Source organism: Lonchura striata, chromosome 4 (genome assembly GCF_050655825.1).
Source record: "Lonchura striata isolate lonStrDom1 chromosome 4, ASM5065582v1, whole genome shotgun sequence".
Lineage (NCBI taxonomy): Eukaryota > Metazoa > Chordata > Aves > Passeriformes > Estrildidae > Lonchura > Lonchura striata.
The window spans coordinates 68,062,665-68,079,405 of record NC_140706.1 but is presented as its reverse complement, the minus strand read 5'-3'; the positions used below and the strand labels follow the sequence as shown (position 1 = coordinate 68,079,405).

At 50.5% G+C, this 16,741-nt stretch overlaps 1 protein-coding gene across 36 annotated transcripts in view; it reads right to left on the bottom strand.

The window, feature by feature from the left end:
* Positions 1 to 9,938: 9,938 nt before the first annotated feature.
* PRDM5 (PR/SET domain 5) overlaps positions 9,939 to 16,741 on the bottom strand; it is a 184,506-nt gene continuing 177,703 nt past the window's right edge. For all 36 annotated transcript variants that reach the window (XM_085579368.1, XM_085579373.1, XM_085579377.1 and 33 more), the window contains one exon: positions 9,939 to 10,612. The gene's annotated coding sequence lies outside the window, so the exon portion shown is untranslated. The remainder of the gene's footprint in view (positions 10,613 to 16,741) is intronic.

The following is a 16,741-nucleotide window of genomic DNA, read 5'->3' as shown; positions in this document are numbered from 1 at the left end:
AAGGGTTGCAAATTCTCTGTGAAAATGGAAATTCCTTCCCATTTCTCCAAGAGGTCCCCAAGGGTGAAGTTTTGACCCTGGTGAAGTCAAGGGGACCTTTGCTCTCTTTCATTAAGACAAGAACCATCCCTCATCACATCTTGCACTTGCAACAGTGAAATGTGGAAAGGAGAAACTGTTTCCTTGGGTATTGCCATGAGGTAACATCTTTTCCAGACAATGAGAGAGTCTATGAGAGACATCAGAAAGATACACAAAAATGCAGGAAGTCAGAAACAGGGAGCAGGCAGGGAAACAGCAACACTGAGCATTTCTCCTCTGCTGCAGGAAAATGTAGTAGACAGTTCATAAGTAGAGTGGAGTTGTCATTTTCAGAGCTCAACTGGCACCACTCAGCAGGTTTGTTTTTGTTTGAGAGAAGATGGAGCTCTTGCTCTTTGACTTGAAGAGCACTCAAATCTCCTCATCAAAAGTCAGAATTGAACAAAAAGTTGCACAACTAATTAACAGAACTTCAGAGCCTTTGCCCAGAATTTGGCCCAAACACAAGCTCCCTTACTTGAGATCTTACTTAAGTAACCTTTTTGTGTGCTTAATGTTCAAGAGAATATGGTCCACCTTGGAATATATCTGAGAAGGGCTGAAGTACAGGTGCCAGCTACACTGTCTGCTAACAATCAATAGCCGGAGCATAATATTGAATCAGACTTTTAAAGATAAACCACACAACCAGGTCTGAACTCCCAAGATTTCAGTATAGCAATTTATTGCTCTGTGCATGGTTCACATGCAGCCAGTATGAACCAAGGGACTACATTAAACCCGCTGAGTTTTGACAGATTTGCTTTTACTTCATTTTTATTGTATATAGGTAAAAGAAGAGGTGCCAGCCTATTATAGATACAGGATCTATGGGATTTGGACTATAATGTCTTATGTTTTACTGTATTTCTTTTAAAACATCCCTCCTATTTAACAAGAAGCTTTTGTTTCAATTTTTGTTTCTGTTTTAGGTTAAAGAAAAATTGAAGGTGGCACAGAGCAGTGGAAGAGCAACAGCCTTTAGAAGCCCTCTCCAAAAGTAGAGTTTGTGAAATAGTTTCCAAACATCTGCAGGAACAGTGCTACATCAACCTTCCAGCAGCCTGTCCTTTAATCTAAACCATACACCCTAGGATTTCTTAATGTAGTTAATTCTTTTTTTTTTCTTTCTCTCTCTCTCGCATTTTTTTTTTTTTTAATGTTTTGCCAGTGAGAAGCTGCCTAGTGGTCTTCACCTCTGAGTCCTTTCCACTAACTCTTAGTCCTGGCACATTGCTGTACATTTTCATTGCACAGCGATCTCCTCAAACAAAAGAAAATTATGAAACTCAGATCAGATTTCATATATTTCTCTTGGCATTGCACTCACTAGACCTGGTACACACAGTGAGTTTTGAAAGCCTCTGATCTTTTATAACCATTTCCAGTCTTAAACATACATTTAAAAGTTCCTCATCTGCAGTCACTGGGAATATGACTATGAAAGCTGAGGTAATTTGGATATTTTCTTTCTGTAAAGACATAGAGAGTGATCCATTGCAACCATAAATCACTTCCAATGTTTCATTATTCTTTCTACTTGTGATTGTTTTATTAAGACTCTGAATTTATTTCTTTCACTTTTGGGTTTTTTTTGGTTGTTTTTTTTTTTTTTTCTCTTTCCTGCTAGGGATATATGTTGCTTTAGAACTTAAAATCAATGTGCTTAGATGTGCTTGTGGGAATGAACACTGATAGCACGTTCAGAGTGGTGAGCTCTGCTAGGTCTGATGGTACTATAGAACAGACACATCAAGGACACAAAGTCCTTTCTTCTCCTGGCAAGCTGCTGTGTCAGTCTGGAAGCCTAATGAGGTGCATTAGCACCTCAGATATTAGCCAGCCCGTGGGCTGGGAGAAGTGGGATTTTTCTTCACTGTTGTGTTCCTTCTCACTTCAAAGAAATCAACCAAACTGAAGATGTGCTGACCGTTTGAGACTGAGCTAGAAGATCCCTTGACACAAAATCCTGTAAGTGCATTTATACAGGGGGTCCCTTGGCCAATTTAAAGGGCCAGACAGAGGATTGCTAGAGCTGAAAGCATGAGCCATGTCAGCTACAATCTAAATTAAGTGAAAATGCTGAATGTGCCAGAGAACAAGAACAGACAGCAATTCTGTGTTACTTGTGGCATTGTAACTCGTCAGTTGCTTCAGAACCCAGTCACACACATCTTCCTTGGGAAAGAGGAATAAGTTTACTGGAACAACTGGTGGAGATGACAGGTTATTCAGACATCTTTTCTGGATGCCAGCAAAACAAAAGCATACTATCTTTAATGCTTGTATTATAAACAACTGGCATCCACTTCCAAATACCCTCCACCTTTCCTTCACCATGTGAACACTTTAATCAGAGACCTACTTTGTAAATCTCTCAGAAACTTCTAATTGCCCTTTCCTTATCTGTTCAATTCACAGCCAAGTCACAGTAGAATAACTGTGTACCTTTTTTTACAAATACACCAGTCTGTTTGATTTTTGCTGCCACTGTTTCCAAACCCATTCCTTAGTAGACTTTCCATCCTGACTAGGAGATGAGTAACTTTCTTAGAAGGATTATTTTTATCCTTTCTGTTTTTCAGTTCCTTTCCATTTTTCTTGGCTATCTACTAGACTGCACAGCCTACTGCTCAGTTCCTTCTGCTTTCCAGAGCTCAGATGCAAATCCTTCCTTGTCTGCGTAACAAGAGTTGGTCTCCTACCCCAATGTTTCTTTCAACTGATCCTGATATCAACTCATAGCCTGGGATTTTTCAATTTCAGGTAGAATATTCAGGTGATATACTGTATTTCAGTGCAGCTACTTTCATTAGTATTTAGGACTTCGCATACAATCCTGAAATGGTGAGTAGAGTTTCCTTCACTTATTGTCTTCATCATGATGAGCTTTCTTAACTTTGTTCACTGTATGGTTTATCTTAAATCCAGCGACTGTTTCTTCTCTCCACACTGAAATACGACTGGTGTATTGGTGTCAAGTCTTTTAATTTCAAGATCTTCTCCAGCCATACCAAAAGTATGGCTGCATTCAGTTGGGACATTATATATTGGGAATAAATCAAGGAATAAATCCTCATGGGATCTCTTGAGAAGAGACTCTGATAGTCTCTTTCTTATTTTAGAATAATTAGAAATTTAGCTCAGCTGCTTTTCCTCCACTGGAAAGATATGTGTAATGTCTCTGAGAAAAGGACATTAAAACATTTTTCCTTAATAAGGTTTGTGGATAATACTGCATATGCTGGTTTAAACAACAAGCATAAAGAGGCCATTGCCCGGAGAAACTCTGCAACTCATTAGCTAGTTTTATCTTTCCTTCAGAGAAGGAAAAGCAAAAATCTGACTGATATACCCATCCGATGTTCTCTGAAAAAAAACCAGCTTTGCAGCCAGACCATTCCTTTCTTCACAACAAAGCCAAATAAAGAGAAGTCATGCATTATTTTTTTTTCAAAGAAGAAAGCCTGTAATTTAAGTAAGAAATGTTTCAGATCTAGAAAATTGAATACTTTTTGCTTTTGGAAATAACAAATCAGAGTACCAAAGAAAGGACAGTGTGCAGAAATATGGCAAGTTTATCAGTGACTGTAGTGTGGATGAAAGTAGTCATTAATTAAAGAAAAGCAAGGGTTTTAGGGGAGAATTCAGATGTTTAACAGAACCCCAGGCTTTGCTCTAAGTGCTGTAGGCAAAAAATCTTTGGGGTTTGCTCAGAGTGGTTCACTTGGTGATGAAGCACATCAGGGAAGCTGCTGCACAGCACCAAGATCAGGATGGAGATTATTGCACCCCATCACCTTATCCCCAGGTCAAGCCCTCCTCGATCCACTAGCTGTCATTTGCTTTCCTCCTGCTCTCAGAAGCCATTGAGATGATCAGAAAAGGGCCACTTGTGCTTCAAATCCTTCAGCATGGCTGGAGCTTTGATCTCCTGACATTCAGCAAAGCAGGGCAGTCCAAGAGCACTGAGGCATTGCTGTGGGATGGCATGGGCAGCCCTGGGATCTGAGACTCCAGCTCTTACTGTCAGGACTTCTGTCATGGTATTGGCTGGTAAAGGCAGAACTTCAACTCCCAGAGAAATAAGGTTCTCACAAAATAATCAGTGAACTGAGTTCTGTTTCCTTTTTTAACATCTTTTGGAAGTGTTCCACCACAGTTTAGGAAAAGGAGAAGGGAAAGAGCTACCTGGAAAAAAAGCTGAGTAACAAGGCACAGGGGGACACATGGCCAGCACACTCGAGCTATTTTCAGCTGGAGCACGGGCCTCAGGAGTGTGGCATAGATTCCAGTGTGCTGGTGGTGTCTTGCTTGACTTCGGGATTCTTACCTAGAATTCTCTTAAGTGGACAGTGGAAGGAAAAAAAGCTTCTGTTTAAGTAAAATACTGCTTTGCTTTCATGTTTTAGGACATTTTATCACTGGAGGTGGTCTTTAATATGGTCCTTAAGCCGTAACTCTTGGGATTACCTTATTCCTTATACCTCTTCCACTGAGCAGGAATGTTGGAGCAGAGCACAGCTCAGCACTACATGCTCCATTAAAGGAGCTTATATAGCATCCTATCAGCCTAGAGGTCCAGCGGGAACCTTTGGCAGACACAAAAATGCTTTGGAAAACTGTGGGAATGCTGATGACCTGACAGTGATTTATATTATTGCATTAGAAAAATAAATAGTATGGCAGGACCTGTCAGAATGGTTAAAGCAAGGATTTGCCAGTAACTGTGCTGTGCAGCTCTCCAAACCACTAACCTGCTGGTTAGCCCAGGCCTCTTTTTCATCCAAACCCTCATAAAAATTTATTGCAGATGGGTACTAAGAACCTTCAGGAAAATCCTTTGCTGTTTCAACAGCATCTCTGCCTTATGATGGTCTCGCAGTAACTTCTTCCCCCCTCCCCCAGCAGAAGAGGGTTTCTCCTGTCCAACATGGTTCAACCCTCTCTTACAGATGGCAAAGAAAAGAATTTATCAACCTATCTGGGTAGCCAAGGAATGAAGTACCATAAGACTGTGCATGAACAAGAGAGACTTAAATCACACTTGGAGTTGCAGGCACAGCTTCAGGTGTTGTGTCAAGAGCCCTGTTCTTGGCCCAGGTATTATTTTGCTCTGAGGGCTGATGGCAGCTAACTGCCTCATAGATCAGAACAAGACAGTTTTGTGTGATTTGGCTTCTCCTCTGCTGTGTGTTCATCAATAGATCAAAAAGCACACCTGGGCAGCATCGTGATTTGGAGCTGAAGGCTGGAGCAGTGGGGCAGTGCAGTGGCACGCTGGGGACCAGGACTGGCCACGTGCCACATCCTTTTGTACCCCTCACAGAGCAGACAGGCTCAGCTCCCAGCTCCAGCTGGACTCGCCGTGCCCATAAATCTCCTGCAGAGGCAAGCCCAGCACAGATGTGGCACTGGGAGCCGTGCTCTTGTTCCCCGTTAATGCGGGCAGCACCACCCGGGCACAGCCTGCCCACCCTGCTCCTGAGCAGGAGCTGGGCAGAGGGAGCGGCGCCAGAGCCCCGGGGGCTGCGGGAAGGAGCAGAGCTGCTGAGTGCCTGCGCCGGGCTGCGCTCGCTGCCACGGCCCGCCTTGACACAAAGCCAGCCCCGGCTGGGAGCAAACTCCAGCCCGGCCTCCGAGGGAAATCAGCCGTGCCCTACGCCGTGATGTGCAGGTGACAGCTTAGAGACTCGTGGTCCCAAAGCCCCCGATCCCTTTGAGCCTGACACAGGTACCTGCCGATGTTAACACTTAAAGATGAGCAGTCCAAACTTCACTGACCTTGAAAGGCCTGCACAGACTCAGGGTGTGCACCTGAGCAGTTCATGTGCAGAACCGTGCTCGTGCCCAGCCTGATGTTTATCCTCATCTGTCATCACAGAGCTAGGAGGTACAGATTGACAGGGTAATTTAATCTGGGATAACATGGAAAATAAACATGGAAAAAACATGACAAGCATGCACAAGTGTTTTGAAAACTGATTGGCATCCCATAATGAATAGCATGAGAATAATTTTTTGAACTAAAAAATATTGAAAAGTATAAAATCTCCTTGTTTAAAAGCAAGCTGTAAGACAAGTGCAAGAGTTAACCAAATATCTTATTCAGTTATACGTGTCCTGAATCAAAAATAAATATGTAGAGACACTTAGTATGACTTTAATATTATAATAATTTTCATTCATGAAGCGATTACAGACAGAAATAGATAATCTCTTATAAGAGAATGCTTTTTCCTGTGTATTAAGGTACAAATGAAATAAGTTTTACATGGCCTGTGAAGGATGTTTCGTGCCTTGCTGGTGACAGTAGGTTAAAGCCTAAGATAACCACTTCAGACTGGCTGCATGCTTCACTCTTTTCCCCCCTCACAGTTGTTAAATGCAGAGCCTCAAAACATATCCAGATGGACAGAAACTGTGACTGCCACTTATGAAACCAGTGTAATCTAGCACAATACACAAAGTAGGGTAAGTGGGAAGGAAAACAAGTTCTGAATAGAGGACCTCCTTGGAACATTGGATCAGCCATCAGACACACCAATTCTGTTTAGACAGGCCTGTTATACACACCCAAATGTTCTGCAAAACAAAGCACATCCCCATCCTTTCACCACTGCAGCTCCAAAACACTTCTGCCCAAGGGTGGTCTTCACCCTGCTTGAGTAGTGTTTGTGCCTACATCTTTATTCACAGACTGAAGCACTGGTTTCCAGAGTTTTTTGGTAAAGCTGCGACATAAACCATGTTCTTCTCAAGGAATATAATATCTTGGCAGTTTTGTTTGGGTTTCACTTTTTCAAATATGCAATAGAAAAATATGAACAAATGGCACACATGGGTGACACACACTTATCACTGTGCTGCCACCAGTAGATTGTCTTGCATAATGCTGCTTGTGTGACACCAGGATAAATAACATCACCATAGCAGAGAACCTGGTCAAGAGAAAACTGTTATTTGAAGTTGTTCACATGTGGGATAATGTCTGTTAAACACAATGTAAAGCAATCTATAGCAACTTTCTGGATTTTTGTGCTGTAAATATTTTTTTGCATGCAGTATGCATGTATCCCAACAGGGTGATTAGATAAGAAAGCCATGATGTAAGAAAAAAAAAACCCAAATCCTGGCAGATTTATAGCAACTAAATCTGTCTTCATTCTTCACTCCCGCTGGCATGGTTGTCTAATTTATTGAGGTTAATGCCAGTGCTGATTCCTACTTATGCACGTGTTGGCAGAGACAGATCTGAGTGCAGTGGGCATTCTCAATCACTTCTTTATTTGTCACATTTCACAAATTTCTAAGCAATAGAATAATTGCTTGGGAAATTGCAATTTGAATTTGTGATATTTCATCCCCTCTCCTGCCTTCCTCCCTTTCATTTCAGTTCATGATAGTCGAATCCCCTGTTTGACTGGTGCAGCTGCTCAGTTACATGCCTGCTGCTCATGGTGAGAGTGTGCTTTGGAAATGCATCGTGCTTCCTACCACGTGGGAATAATGATGTGTTTTGGTTTGCTGTTTTGCAGAAAACATTATTTGCCATATTGTCTCAACTGAGCCTGCTTCTTTTTTTTTTTTTTCTCAAGAAATTGGCCAAGGGAGCTATGATTATTTAATTTATCTTTTGTTCTTTTTGCATCGTGACTAGAGATTGGCATGTGAATTATTTAATTAAGCTGTGAATATTGCTGGATATTGCTAAGTTACACAAATACTGTGTCATTTGGCTATTTATGACTAAAAAACCTAACAGTACAAAAAAACTAATTAAAACATAAATAATCTTGGAGTTTTTTGACCAGCTGTAATATATCCATACAACACCATTCTACTGAAGAAGGAAGCTATTGTTGAGGCTTTTGTCACAGAAAAAAAAAAAATATTTTTTTTCTTTGGTTTTCTTCATGTCACAAAGAAAGCTGCAGCCTCTGGCATTTCAGCTGGGCTCCGTTCTGTGCCCAGGGTGACACAGCCACTCGCAGTTGCTCACATGGAAATGTGCTGAACAAGAACTACACCATTAACAAAAGCATGCCAGGGCTTCAGCGGGCAAAGCACAAGAGCAGAATATTAACCACAGATCCTGCCTAGGTAGAAAATCTTTTTGCTTGGTCATGGCACATAACAAGGTTTCATGCCGTTCTTTTTGGCATGTGTGGTGCCACAGATTCCCCAGGAGCCTTACTTCATTCAGATGTCTGCTTCTTAATGAGCTGATCTTCAGAGGAGCAGCTATTTACTGATTCATTGATGGCTTGCACCTTCAGCACATGATTTTCTCTCACAACAGTCCAGGAAACTCACCACACCTCAAACCACAAGCAATGGCCAGAATGCTCATGTAGCCATTGTGGGATTTCCTCATTGTGCTGCAGAAATTATGTAAAAATGGAATAATCCCTTCAAATGGCTTCAGCAGTAATGAGGGACACGGGTACCTGAGAAAAAATACAGTGTCATTAAACAATACTGTTTTAAACATCAGTACATGCAAAAAGTGATGGAAGTGATTTAAATGCCTGTCTCTTGTTTACGCCTTGGACTGTATGTACTTCTCACCTCTTCATTTTTCAGGCTTACATCTTTGAATAGGAGGAGACCACCATGTATAGGCTAAATGGTAAAATGCATTTCCTTCCCTAGTCCTTCTGTCCAAACTCTTGGAGTCACAGAAATGTTCAAACACTCCCTTAGTGAATTATGTCTGTATGAGAAAGAGACTTTGTGACTTGGCTCCTCCCTGTAGTTTGTGTCCTAACTTTTCAAGTCTTGATTTAGTTTGACTGATTTTTTATCCATAAATGCTCCATTTAAGAGCAGCTACCTCCTAAATTTACTGTGTTGCCAAAATAACCCAAAGATGGCTTTGTTAGATAGACATCAGCAACTAAGTGACCAATTTTAAAATATTTGGTTTTCCTTGTTATTCTTTTCAGTAAATTTTCTTCTTGAATCAAAAAGTGATAAGAGATGAAGAACAGTTGGAAGTATTGAGCTAACCAAGTATGCTCAATGAGGAGACCCTACTATTTGGAACACCATTAAAAGGTAACATAAGAAAAGCTTTGCTTGACACAGAATATAGGCACAGACCAATGAAAATAACAAATTTGCATATGCAAGTACTAGTCTCTAACAAGATACTAAATAAGTGAAGGATGAAGCTAAAGTCACAATTGATGTCAGTTTTAATGATTCAGGATTAATGAAAAGATTGGTTAGTTTTGTCTCCATCATCAGATGACTAAGATAAAAAATTAGGACAAAGAAGAGATGTTTTCAGGAACCACAGCTACTCCTGTCCTCTCTCTTTCCCACCCTTTTCCCTTTTCTCTTCCTTTCAGGCCCGTTTAGACAAACATTAGTCAGTCTCCTTTATTCTATTTTGGTGATGTTCTGTGGGTTTCCAGCTTATTTCTGCATAACCTGAAATGTCTGTATTTGCATCCCAAGCTGCCAAAATTGTTCTTTAATTATATCCCAGGAACCTTCCTTTGTTCTTTGAGGAGGCAGTACTGCATTGCCACACCAAAGGCCTTGTCAAGGTTCCTTAGAGATGTCTAATCTTGCAGGATACTGTAACCCATTGGACTTAATTGCATAGTGCTACAATTTGTTACACAAGACTTCAGAACAGATGCCAGTTGTTTAAGGTGCTTACACTGAAATAACTTGGTGCTTTTCCTTTTGGTTCTTTTTCTTTTTTTCCCTTGGTAATGTCTGTCCCTCACTTTTAATCCTCCTGTGACTTTGAGAAAAGTATTTTCATACTTGTGAGGCCTCTGGAAATTTTCAGAGCATTCAGATTATGTTCTGATAAAACTCTGACTTCTTGAGTACATACGTATGCAAAACCTTACCAAGATTTATTATCTCATTTTAAAATTGTCAGTAATATCTTCTGCATTTGTTCAGTCCAAAGGGATTTAAAAAAATCATATCAGACTAGCTGTGGGTGAGAGAAGTTCATTCCTTATCCGTCATCCAAACTTGCCAAGTCGGTTTTATGAAAGCAGTGAAATGAATTCAGAAACTAAACCCAGCTTGATAAGACTAAGCCAAAAGCATAACATTAAAAAAAGCAGTGTTGCTACTTTAGCTATCCTCATCTGTAACTGAAATGGAAGGGAATGGGATGGATCGAAGGTGTGTCAGCAGGGCATGCAGACCCACAGTATTGAAAAGAAAAAGTCAGACACAAAACTCTTTCTTCCAAACTGGAATGCAGGGAATTGTCAGCCAGTCCCCATCCACGTGGAATGAGTGTAAATGTGCTTGTCAGGGGCCAGTGCTAATCCTGGCACAAGTGCTGTTCCCCATCAGCCTGGTGTCAGCTCAGAGCCTCCTGGCTGTGCTGGGGCTGCTCTGTGTCCCTGTCCCGTGGAGCTGGAGCAGCTTCAGCCCTGTCAGAGCACGCTGATCCCCACGGAGAACGTGTGCCTCTGCACTTGTGTTCAGGCAGCTCTGCAGCTCCTCGCTGGCAGCCTCCGGGATGTTTCAGTAGGATCAACTCCTTTCCCTACAGGGCCATAAAAAGAGAAGGGTTAACAAGGGGCAGTGAAGTGTCAGGGCAGAGGTGATGAGGTGCCTGACACCAGATTCTCGAGGCTCGTTCAGCGCTCTGTGCTCAGCCAAGGTTCCCTGTCCCTGGCTGGAAGCATGTGGAAATCCACTGCTGCCACACCTGAGGCTGTCAGGGATTGTGGCCATTACCCTCAGTCATACTTACCCTCTTCATAGGAACTCACTCTTAGGAAGGACAAGATCTGCCACGAGTCTTCCAGGTTGTGCTGTAACAACCCACAGTGCCCAAGAAGTGTCTCACCAGTGGGAGAGCATGGAGAAATTCCTCACAGCCACCTTTTGTAACAGTGGGTATACCAGCCACCCTTCTTGCTAAAGGGTTCTTAGGCACCTGGCTTCCAGACCCCTGGAATTTGTCTTGCCCAAACCATGCAGCACTGAAATCCTGGGGAGCAGCATCGATGCTGATTCGTTATTTAATCATCAACCCAGCCCCATTCCAGGCTCTGATCACAGCTCCTGTTTGGCACCTACTCAAGGAGAAAGATCTGGCAGCGCCAGCCACTGCTCTCCATGAGGAAATGGGCAAGCACTATTCTGTCGGTGCTTCACGTCTTAGAATTACTCAGAAAATGTTTCTACATTAAAGCATATTTCAGTATTTCTGGAGGTCAAGTGGAAAATACTTTTTCCTCTGTTCAAATCAGTAATGTGAAAAAATACATATATTTAGAAGAATTATTAAATACTTCAGAAGCATGGACATATAAGCTGCAATTTATGTGTAGATTTTTAAGTTTAAAAAACCTGTTAAAGGAAAACCTGTTAGATCTTCCCTCCTGCTTTAGCAGTTAGAGGAATATTTATATAAAAATAATGAATTGTAATTCAGGCACTGGGTTTGAGGGGCTCAGAACATGACTTAATGCTGGGTTTGGGACCTCAGCATTGAGACAGGCAGTTTTGGGCTTTCACAGACCCAAACCACTGCTATGTTTCAGGGGCTCAGAACCAGATTGACTTGATCTATTTCTGGGGTCACAAAAAGAGACCAAGGGCTGCATTTAGGGGTCTCAAAATTCAGATTCAGTGCTTAAAAACAGAGACTAAATCCTGCATTTTGGACACTGAAACCAGAGTCATATGGCTGGATTTGGAGCTCAGGAACAGTGACTAAGCCCTGTGCTTTTTGAGGGCTTAAATCAGATACCAAATGTTTATTTGAGAGCCTCGAATACAAAGTCTTGTGTTTTGAGACCTTGAAACCGCTCAACCTGGCTTGAGGATCACTCAGCCTGCCCTGGGCTCACACAGAGACCAAGTCCTGCATTTTGGGAGCTGCCTTGGGCACAGCCCGGCAGTGCGGGGCTCGCCCGGGGGAGCTCAGAAGCAGCGACTCGGAGCTGCCTCCGGGGCCGGCGGCGGAGCCGCGGTGCCGCCTCTTGGGGCTCGGCCCGGGACGGGTTCGGGGCTCAGAGCCGAGCCCGGACCCCGCGTCTGGGGCCACAGGCAGAGCCCGGCCCCGCGGTGGGGCTCAGCACGGGGCCCCGGGGGCTGCCCCGGCTCCGGCTCCCCGCGGCCGGAGCGGGAGAGTGCCCGGAGCCCCGAGCCCGGGCCCGCCGCAGCCGGGCAGGACCCGGGCGTCAATGTCCGGCCCCGGCCGGTCCCGCCGAGAGCGCCCCCCTCGGGCCGGGTCCCGCACAGCGCAGAGCGAGGCCCCGGCGGGGCGGGGCGGGCCGGGCTCAGGTGCGCGGGGCGGGCTCAGGTGCGGGGCGGGCCGGGCTCAGGTGCGCGGGGCGGGGCGGGCTCAGGTGCGCGGGGCGGGCTCAGGTGCGCGGGGCGGGCCGGGCTCAGGTGCGCGGGGCCCCAGGGCGGCTGCGCGGGGCGGGCCCGAGGTGATTTAAACGCCGGGAGCGGCGCCCGGCGCCATTCGCTCCCTCAGTGCGCGGTGGGGCGGCAGCGGCCGGGCCGGGCTCCCCGGCGGGCCCGGGTGAGGCGCGGGAGCCTCGGCTTTTCCCCCTGCTTCTCTCTTCCCCTTGTTTTCTCCCTTCCTCTCTCCGCCTTACCTCTCTCCCCTCCCTGCCGCCCGCAAAGCCCCCATTGCTCTCCCCCCTTGCTCTCCTCTTCCTCCCCCGCACACCTGGTCTTCCCCTGTCCCTCCCCTCCCTGCACACCTCAATCCTCCGCCCAATCTCTCCTCCTTCCTCCTCCTTACCCCACTCTCTTTCTCCTTCTGAACACTCCTTTCCCTCCTCTCCCTGTCCATCCTACGTACCCCGAGCCCATCCCAGCCCTCCTTCCTCTCCTCTCCTTCTCCCGGGCACCCAGCCCGGCCGCCCCCATTCCCCCTCTGCCTTTCCTACCTGCACCTCCCTCCTCCGCTTTCCGGCAAACGCCGACCCCGCTTCTGTTCATCCTTCTCATTCTCCTTCCTCCTTCTCTGCCTCTCCTGACTCAGTCTCCTGACCTCTGCCTCCTTCTGCCTTCTCTATTTCCCCCATTCCAATCTCTGTGTCCCCTCCTGACCTCTCCTCTCGTCTCCCTCTCCCCTCTCCATACTCCCATTCCGTCTCTATCCCTGTGTCCCCTCTTGACCTCTCCTCGCTGCCCTCTGCCTCCCTCTGCCTTCTCTATTCCCCCATTCCAATGTGTGTCCCCTCCTGATCTCTCCTCTCGTCTCCCTCTCCATTCTCCCATTCCGTCTCTGTCCCTGTGTCCCCTCCTGACCTCTCCTCTTGTCTCCCTGTCCCCTCTCCATTCTCCCATTCCGTCTCTGTCCCTGTGTCCCCTCCTGACCTCTCCTCTCGCTGCCCTCTGCCTCCCTGCACTCTCTCTGTCCCTCTGTCCCCTGTTCCCCTCCCGTGTCCCGCAGCCGCGGGGTTCGGGGCGCCGCACAATAAAGTCCCGAGGGCCGGAGCCGGCGCCCCTGGCTGGGTTGCAAAGGGTCGGGATCCGCTCTGGGTCCCCCCTGCAGATGCCAACAGTGCCCCACAGTGCCGGGTCCGGCTGTCCCTGCATCACACTGGGGTCAGGGCGGGCCCGCAGGAGGGTCCTGGGCTGGGCTGGGGTGGGCCCTCATTGGGAGGGGTCCGGGGGGGTTGGGGGGTGGGAGGGCGGGGGGTTGGGGGTGGGAGGGAGGAGGGGCCCCCTCCGGAGGAGGGGGTCCGGGGGAGGGGGTTGGGGCGGGCCCCCTCCGGAGGAGGGGGTCCGGGGTGGGAGGGGCTGGGGGGGGTCAGCCCCCTTAGCCCCTCCCAGCCCGGACCCTCCCCTCCGGACGGGGTCTGGCCCGGCCCCTCCTCGGGACCCCCTCCTCCGGACAGGGGCCCTGGGGGGGCGGGCGGGGGGGCGGAGGGGGGGCTGGGTGGGGGGGGGGGGCGGGTGGGGGGTGGGGGGGTGGGGTGGGGAGGGGGCGGGGGGGGGGGGGGGTGGGGGGGTGGGGTGGGGGGGCGGGTGGGGGGGGTGGGGGGGGGGTGGGGGGGGGGGCGGGTGGGGGGGGGGGCGGGTGGGGGGGGGGGTAGCAGAGGGGGTCACGTCACTCTGAACGGCGATTGCACATTTGTGTCCCGCAGCAGCATCTCCCCCTTCCGGACCCCCCCCCCCCCCCCCCACCCCACCCCCCCCCCACCCCCCCCCACCCCCCCCCACCCCCCCCCCCACCCCCCCCCCACCCCCCCCCACCCCCCCCCACCCCCCCCCCACCCCCCCCACCCCACCCCACCCCCCCCACCCCCCCCCACCCCCCCCACCCCACCCCCCCCCACCCCACCCCCACCCCCCCGCCCCCCCCCCACCCGCCCCCCCCCACCCCCCACCCGCCCCCCCCCAGGGCCCCTGTCCGGAGGAGGGGGTCCCGAGGAGGGGCCGGGCCAGACCCCGTCCGGAGGGGAGGGTCCGGGCTGGGAGGGGCTAAGGGGGCTGACCCCCCCAGCCCCTCCCACCCCGGACCCCCTCCTCCGGAGGGGGCCCGCCCCAACCCCCTCCCCCGGACCCCCTCCTCCGGAGGGGGCCCCCCAGTCCCCCGCCCTCCCACCCCCCAGCCCCCCCGGACCCCTCCCAATGAGGGCCCACCCCAGCCCAGCCCAGGACCCTCCTGCGGGCCCGCCCTGACCCCAGTGTGATGCAGGGACAGCCGGACCCGGCACTGTGGGGCACTGTTGGCATCTGCAGGGGGGACCCAGAGCGGATCCCGACCCTTTGCAACCCAGCCAGGGGCGCCGGCTCCGGCCCTCGGGGCTTTATTGTGCGGCGCCCCGAACCCCGCGGCTGCGGGACACGCGGAGGGGAACAGGGGACAGAGGGACAGAGAGAGTGCAGGGAGGCAGAGGGCAGCGAGAGGAGAGGTCAGGAGGGGACACAGGGACAGAGACGGAATGGGAGAATGGAGAGGGGACAGGGAGACAAGAGGAGAGATCAGGAGGGGACACAGGGATAGAGACGGAATGGGAGAATGGAGAGGGGAGAGGGAGACGAGAGGAGAGGTCGGGAGGGGACACAGGGACAGAGACGGAATGGGAGAATGGAGAGGGGAGAGGGAGACGAGAGGAGAGGTCGGGAGGGGACACAGAGGTTTGAATGGGGGAATAGAGAAGGCAGAGGGAGGCGAGAGGAGAGATCAGGAGGGGACACACATTGGAATGGAGGAAATAGAGAAGGCAGAGGGAGGCAGAGGGCAGCGAGAGGAGAGGTCAGGAGGGGACAGAGACGGAACGGGGGAACAGAGAGGGCAGTAGTTCAGGAGGGGAGAGGGAGCGCGGTAAGGAGGAGGAAGAAGGAGCGGTAGAGTGGAGGGTCGGGGTGTGCAGGGAGAGGACGGAAAGGAGTAGTGGAAGGGAGGAAAGGAGAGATTCAGGAGGGGAGACAGAGCCGGGTAAGGCGTAGGAGGGGAGGAAGAAGGGGCAGAGTGGGGGGTCAGGGTGTGTAGGGGGGCAAGGACAGGACGGAAGGGGTGTTCAGGAGCGGAGAGGGAGCGGCGTGAGGGCTGGGAGGGGGAGAAAAGAGGGACAAGAGGGGGAGACCTCACCCGGGCCCCCCGGGGAGCCCGGCCCGGCCGCTGCCGCCCCACCGCGCACTGAGGGAGCGAATGGCGCCGGGCGCCGCTCCCGGCCTTTAAATCACCTCGGGCCCGCCCCGCGCAGCCGCCCTGGGGCCCCGCGCACCTGAGCCCGGCCCGCCCCGCGCACCTGAGCCCGGCCCCGCCCCGCCCCGCCCGGGGCCGCCACTCAGGACCCTCGGCCCGGGGCTCTGTCGTGCCCCGCCCCCGTGTCACCCTCCGTGTCCCGGTGTCACCCTCCCTGTCCCGGTGTCACCCTCCGTGTCCCGGTGTCACCCTCCCCGTCCCGGTGTAACCCTCACTTTCCCGGTGTCACACTCCGTGTCCCGGTGTCACCCTCCCCGTCCCGGTGTCACCCTCCATGTCCCGGTGTCACACTCCGTGTCCCGGTGTCACACTCCGTGTCTCGCTGTCACCCTCCCCGTCCCGGTGTCACACTCCGTGTCTCGGTGTCACCCTCCCCGTCCCGGTGTCACACTCCCCGTCCCGGTGTCACCATCCGTGTCCCGGTGTCACACTCCGTGTCCCGGTGTCACCCTCCCCGTCCCGGTGTCACCCTCCGTGTCTCGGTGTCACCCTCCCCGTCCCGGTGTCACCACCCGTGTCCCGGTGTCACCCTCCCTGTCCCGGTGTCACCCTCCCCGTCCCGGTGTCACCCTCCGTGTCTCGGTGTCACCCTCCCCGTCCCGGTGTCACACTCCGTGTCTCGGTGTCACACTCCGTGTCCCGGTGTCACCATCCGTGTCCCGGTGTCACCCTCCCCGTCCCGGTGTCACCATCCGTGTCTCGGTGTCACACTCCGTGTCTCGGTGTCACCCTCCCCGTCCCGGTGTCACCCTCCCCGTCCCGGTGTCACACTCCGTGTCTCGGTGTCACCCTCCCCGTCCCGGTGTCACCATCCGTGTCTCGGTGTCACACTCCGTGTCTCGGTGTCACCCTCCCCGTCCCGGTGTCACCCTCCCCGTCCCGGTGTCACACTCCGTGTCTCGGTGTCACACTCCGTGTCCCGGTGTCACACTCCGTGTCTCGGTGTCACCCTCCCCGTCCCGGTGTCACCATCCGTGTCTCGGTGTC